General features: G+C 43.4%; 2 non-coding genes across 2 annotated transcripts; one reads left to right on the forward strand and one right to left on the reverse strand.

Annotated features, from left to right (window-relative positions):
• The first annotated feature begins 4,681 nt into the window (after positions 1-4,681).
• TRNAK-UUU (transfer RNA lysine (anticodon UUU)) lies at positions 4,682-4,754 on the forward strand. The gene has a single exon. It is a non-coding gene; the product is annotated as a tRNA-Lys (tRNA).
• A 1,855-nt stretch (positions 4,755-6,609) lies between these two features.
• On the reverse strand, positions 6,610-6,682 carry TRNAM-CAU (transfer RNA methionine (anticodon CAU)). The gene has a single exon. It is a non-coding gene; the product is annotated as a tRNA-Met (tRNA).
• Positions 6,683-6,912: the final 230 nt, after the last annotated feature.

The following is a 6,912-nucleotide window of genomic DNA, read 5'->3' on the forward strand; positions in this document are numbered from 1 at the left end:
CAGAGTCAAGAAACTTACCAGTTTTATTTCATTCTTTCTTCTAAGAGAAGAAAGAGTGGGTGGAGGCTTGTACTAGGGGTGTAGAAGGTATAGAATCTAATTATCAATTACTGACTTGGTTATCTTTTCCCATTCTTCTGGAATGGCTTACCACCAGGTTGCCACCAATAACATTCCATATGAAAAAAGAAAGGAAACAAAAAGCTAACAAAAAACTACCCCCTCAGTCTCATTGCATTGGACATTTTCTCTTGCTTCCAGTCCTGTTGACTGGATCTGAGTCATCCAAATTACCAGATGCAGGAAGGGGTAAACAGAGAAACAAGAAGTGAAGAAGACAGGCTGATATTTACAGTCAAGATGAGCCCCTAACTCAAATAGTAATGAACAAGACTGATAATTAATGTGCTGCTCTTGAGTCCTACTTTGTTCAAAGCTGTGTTCCTATTAATCCATTCCCTCTCAGCTTTAAAATCACCCTCATATACTTTGTTTTGTGACATTGGGGCTGGGCACCTGCAAATGACATTTCCCAAACTCCTTTGCCCACTGGCTTCCTCTTGTGTTCTGTCAGTAAGAGGAACCAGAAAGAGACTAGAAAGCAAGAGGAGAGAAGCAAGGGCTACTTTCTAAATTTTGTTCTTCCTGTCAGGTCACTCCAACAATGGCAGTTGAGTCCCATCTCTATGCAGTTGAGTCCCATCTCTATTTGTTCTCTTCATGCATTCCAGAATGTCTCACTGTCCCTTACATAAATAAGTACTAGTCCAGCTGCAGCACGTCCTCTTTAGCACTCCAGGGTGCCTTTCCTCAGTGGTCTCAACCTCTTCCTTTTCGTTCTTCCAGCCCCACAAGGTGGTAGCTACTTCCCAGTAGTTGTTACCTCTGAGTTACTATGTTGTGCCTAGATGAAATACCTAGTCTTATGCTCCGTTGCCCAGGCTAGAGTGCAGTGGCATGATCTTGGCTCACTGCAACCTCTGCCTCCTGGGTTCAAGCGATTCTCCTGCCTTAGCGTCCCAAATAGCTGGAATTACAGGCGCCCACCGTGACCACGTCCAGCTAATTTTTGTATTTTTACCAGAGGCAGGGTTTCACCTTGTTGGTCAGGCTGGTCTTGAACTCCTGACCTCGAATGATCCGCCCTCTTCCGCCTTCCAAAGTGCTGGGATTACAGACGTGAGCCACCGCGCCAGGCCTTATTTCTTAACTAGACCTGAACAATACATAGTGGGTGCAGGGATAGCACTCCATACAACGGAAAAAGCTTCTGCTCTCATGGAGTTTACATTTTAGTGGGGAATGATAAAGAATAAACTCAACCAGATATATAAAATGTGAGGTAGTGATACATGCCATGAAGAAAAAGAGCAAGAGAATGGAGAACAAAGGGGACGAGACTGCTTTATAATAAAGGGTGACCAAGGAGGCCTTCCTGATAAGGAGGCATCTGAACAGAGACTTGAAGGAAGTGAGTGAATGAGCTGTGAGGCTATCAGGGAAAAGAGAATTTCAGGCCGAGGGAACAGTAATTACAAAAGGCTTGGCCGGAATGCCATTGGCATGTTCAAGGAACGAGGGAGGAGAATAGTGCGGCTGAAGATCAGTAAACAAGGGAGAACTTGATGGGAGATGAGGGGGTTAGATACGCATAGACCCTACATGATGCACATAGATCATGAAGGGTCTCAGAGGTCACGATCATGTTCAGAGAGGGAATTCACTGCATAGGGCAGAGAAAAGATAACAGTGAACTAAGTTGTGGAGGTCAGCCAGACCTTGAGAATATTCTGATTCAGTGAGTCTGAGATAGAATCTGTGAAACTCTTTTTTTTTTTTTCTCTCTCAGATGGAGTTTCGCTCTTGTTGCCCAGGCTGGAGTGCAATGGCACGATCTTGGCTCACTGCAACCTCCACCTCGTGGTTCAAGTGATTCTCCTGCCTCAGCCTCCCGAGTAGCTGGGATTACAGGCATGCGCCACCAAGTCCAGCTAATTTTGTATTTTTAGTAGAGTTGGGGTTTCTCCATGTTGGTCAAGCTGGTCTCGATCTCCGGACCTCAGATGATCCGCACACCTGGGCCTCCCAAAGTGCTGGGATTACAGGTGTGAGCCACTGCAACCGGCCTGAATCTGGATTTTTAACAGTGACTTCAGGAGATTTGAATGCCATCAGTGTGGCAACATTTTGGAAGCCCCCGTCAAGGACTTACTCAGCCTGTATTCATTTATCCCATGTTGACTGTCTCTGGAGAGATTACTTCCTCCCAAAATTCTCCTCGTTATTATTTGGTCATCCGGGTCTTGCTTACTGGTTAAAACTAGCAGCAGTTGCCTCAGGTTTTCACAAGGCTTATCAGAGCAGAATAAATGCTCTATGCTTCCCAGGGAACTCTCAAAAGCTACAAGGTGCCGTTTCCTATTCCGGTTTATTTCTAATTTTTCTTTTCTTTTTTTTTTTTTTTGAGATGAAGTCTTGCTCTGTCACCCAGGCTGGAGTGCAGTGGTGTGATCTCGGCTCACTGCAACCTCTGCCTCCCAGGTTCAAGTGATTCTCTTGCCTCAGTCTCCTGAAGTAGGTGGGACTACAGTCATGCGCCACCACACTTGGCTAATTTTTGTACTTGTAGTAGAGACGGACGGAGTTTCATCGTGTTGGCCAGGCTGGTCTGGAACTCCTGACCACAAGTGATTCGCCCACCTCTGCCTCCCAAAATGCTGGGATTACAGGTGGGAGCCACTGGCCTTGCCCTGTTTTGCTTTATTATTGCCTTTCCCTGTAAAGAGCTTCTTTTGGTAAATAAGCAGCTGAGACATCTTGACATCTCCTGCCCTCCAGGTTCCCAGGGGCAGTCTGGGCCCAAATTTTCTTTCTTCTAGCTGTTCCCCAGTTTCTCTGCACCATTCCTCCCCACTGCCACATAGTCGCTAAGGCATGTCTGGATGGCCTTCTTCTGCACAATGGCCTAATTTATGTTTTTGCATCATCTCTTCCTTCACTCTGACTCATTCTTTACATAAAGCCAGTGTACTCTTAAAAGTAATCTCATCATGTCGTTCCTTCCTGCTTAGAATTCCCAGTGGCTTCACATTGCTGCTAGGGTGCAGTCAGCTCTCTGTACTACTAGCCATAACCTCTGAGCCTGTGAGTCACTGGTCTGTCCCTGCCTTCCTGTCCACCTCAGCCCCTACCCTCATCAACACTCTCTTGAGCTGTCTGTACACAAGCTGCTCAGGACTTCTCTCAGGTGTCTGAAAGTGCTCTGCTCTTTGATCTTCTTGGAATGCTGGAGTCACATTTTTGTCCAACTAGGCCTTTAGTTTTCAGTTTAAACATCACTTCCTGGGAGAAGTCTTCTCTAATCTCCTGGAAGGGGTCATCTCCCTTTATAATCCATGCTTTTGAAGACAGGGGGCGGAGTGTGATTTACAGTGTGCATTATTTTGTCTCACCTTACTTTTCTTCCTCTGTGTTCTCTTTATCTTGATTTAAATCTATTAACATTTTTCACTTTATCTTATAGTATAGTTGTGTAGATAACCTTGAATCTGTTTTGCAATAGTAGCATAAATAAATGCCTGATCAGAAATGTACCACATGACAACCATTGTGCTAAACCTAGCCTTTGAGGAAGGGATTTCTATTGTGAGATTTAAGGAAGTGAAGTGGTTGAGAGATTAAGAAACTTGTCCAAAGTGGCACAACCAAAATGGTTAAATACAGTGTTTTAAATGATCTATTTTACAATAAGAAGATTAATAGTTGTGATAACACTTAATTTTCACGGAAATGTCAGCAGCAGTTTGCTTATATTATCTCAATGAATTTGCAAAGTTAAGTCATGAGATTATGCTTGTTTTTCTCAACATTTTGTAACCTAAACTTTTATTGAGAGCATTTATCACAATGGCTGTTTAAACAGAGTGTAATTTGTCCTTTAATTGCTGTATTTCCCTTTTAAAGTATGAACCCCCCAAGGGCTGAGGTAGTACCTCTGCACTGCAGTAAACCCAGGGCAACAGCTGAGCGCCTTGCTCAAAATAAGTTCTCAAAACCTATTTTTGTGCGCTTTTTGTGCCAGGTAGTTTTTTTTTTCCCGGAGTCTTACTGTGTCACCAGGTTGAAGTGCAAGTGGCGTGATTTCGGTTCCTTGCAACCTTCGCCTCCCGGGTTGAAGCGATTCCCTTGCCTCAGCCTCCCGAGTAGCTGGGACTACAGGCGTGCGCCACCACGCCCGGCTAATTTTTTGTATTTTAGTAGAGACGAGGTTTCACCATGTTGGCCAGGATGGTCTCGATCTCCTGACCTTGTGATCGCACGCCCCGGCCTCCCAAAGAGCTGGGATTACAGGCGTAAGCCACGGCGCCCGTGTGACAGGTATTCTTAAGGTCACAGGCGAGACTGGAGCATAACCTTTGAAGACTAAAGACCAGACCCGGCGATTACGTCTGTAGTTATACATTACTTTTACAAGTAATTGTTTGGATTACATTACACAAGGATGGGAGTTAATTTTTTCCATGAGCTGGGGACAAAAATAACTGTGAGCCATATTCAAAGAGGACAAAAGTATAGATGGGAATAAAGAAAAGGGTCGTGGACAAGATTTAGATTGGAAGGTATCGAGTTTGTGCACCTTCTTACTCACTGGAATATGCATGAAGAACCATCCTTACAAGGAGCCCGGATAGCTCAGTCGGTAGAGCATCAGACTTTTAATCTGAGGGTCCAGGGTTCAAGTCCCTGTTCGGGCGTGGCTGGTGGTTTTTAGCACCTGATTCTCACTTCACGTTTGGAAAAGCTAAAAGGGAAAGAATCACTTCCTTTTTGGACAGATTACATATACTGCAAAATTTCACAAAACCCGTTAGAGCCCCAAATTTCAACCTACAGATAGGTAAGTAACTCTGATGCAAAATAAAAGTAGTGAGGTGAATACATGGGACCTCTACAGTGAGATAGCCCCAGATTTTCGGAAGAAAACTAGCATTTAAGGATAACCTTAGAATACGAAGTATTTAATATTTTATTATTCCTGTTACTCTGTTTACAGGTGCCAGAGTAATCTTCTGTTGTTACTTGCTTTCCAGTACAGAGTTTATTTTACATAGGAGGGAATATACTGATCAATTATCAAGAAAGTTATAATATGTTCATATTCTGGCTTGACATGTTTCTGGCATTTAGTTATTGTGAGTCAGCCCTGCAAGTCTGAAAAACTAGGTGAATTTAAAAATAGTTTCTGACGGGGCGCGGTGGCTTACGCCTGTAATCCCAGCACTTTGGGAGTCCTAGGCGGGCAGATCACCTGCGGTCAGGAGTTGGAGACCAGCCGGATCAACATGGCGAAACAGTCTCTACTAAAAATACAAAAATTAGGCGGGCGTGGTGGCGCGCGCCTGTAATCCCAGCTACTGGGGAGGCTGAGGCAGGAGAATCGCTGGAATCCGGGAGGCAGAGGTTGCAGTGAGCTGAGATCACGCCGCTCCACTCCATCCTGGTAGACGGAGCGAGACTCAAAATAAATAATACAAATAAATAAATAAAATAAAAATAGTGTCTGATTCTGCAAAGGAGAGGAACAGACTCTGAATTGTGATGGCTCCGATAAAGATAAAGCAGTCTCTGAAGAGCTGCCTGAACAGCCAGACAACCCAGCTCTTAGGCTTCTCCCAAATCTAACAGCATTTCCTTAACTGTGGTAGCTGCAGACTCCTGGAACCAGAGGCCTAGGGTCCAGAAGAAACTGTTAAGATGTTCCCTATAAAACATTTCCTTAAGTCGAACAGAATGAACTGTTAAGAGAGCTGTCCTGAAATACAGACCCTTGAAGTCCAGACATTTTGGAGATGCCTAAGGAGAGCCCTCTCTTTTTCCAGCACAAACTGGGCCAGAGAGGTATAGCCTGCAAGATGAATTTCAGTATATGTAACTGCTGGGGTAATGATTGCAAATAATCTAAGTTTGAAATGTTGATTTTGTGCAGTAAGATAGTGACAGGAAGCATGGAAAGAAAACCATAACATTTAATATGCAAATTAAGTGATTGATTTGAGAAATACTTGTTTATCAGATACTGTACTAGGCACTGAAAATATAGAAGCGGATAAAACAAACTCAGTCTCTACCGGAATTTACAATCTAGGAGGATGGGTGAGCAACAGACAATAAAGACGTTAAAAAATAAAAGAACAAGGAAACTTTATATAGTAAAATTTATATGAAGAAAATAAAACAGCTTGAGGTGACGTGATGGGAGGTTGGTGAGAGAAGGGATGGTGTGTTAGTTTCCTAGGGCTGCCATAACAAATTGAATATCAGGTTTTCATCTGTCTATTCATTTTTTCAATAGATTAAGTTGCACCGGTAGGAGGATACTGTCCCAAGAGGGAATTGAGATCAGAGGAACTTGGACAAAACAGTATGCCCTCTGGAAAGAGATGGTACTACAAAAACTAAAAGAGATTTACTGGAACTTGATAATCCGTCGGGACTTACAGAGCTGAGACTTCATTTGTTTGACAACATATACGGGGCCAAGGGATTATAGAGATAATTACATAATGAACAAATATGGTTAGTTTTTTAAGTTGGGGACAAAACATCAGCTGCCCCCTCTGAGGTTCGAACTCAGGACCTTCAGATTATGAGACTGACGCGCTGCCTACTGCGCTAAGGAGGCAGACAGTCAAAGCTTTTCGTCAGGTGTTTTCAACACTGATTTTTACTTCATTTAAACTTTTTAAAGTCTACATTACCTTTATTTTAAATTTCTAAGATAAAATATTCTTATGAAACCTCTTAAAAGCTCAACAGCTCCCAAAACTTGAATCAGATGAAGAAAGTCGCTGCTGATTCGCTGCTTTTGCCCTCTCATTCTGAGCTGATGACTCCCCACTTCTCATCTCAAGT

Source organism: Chlorocebus sabaeus, chromosome 17 (assembly GCF_047675955.1).
Source record: "Chlorocebus sabaeus isolate Y175 chromosome 17, mChlSab1.0.hap1, whole genome shotgun sequence".
In the NCBI taxonomy this organism is placed as follows: domain Eukaryota; kingdom Metazoa; phylum Chordata; class Mammalia; order Primates; family Cercopithecidae; genus Chlorocebus; species Chlorocebus sabaeus.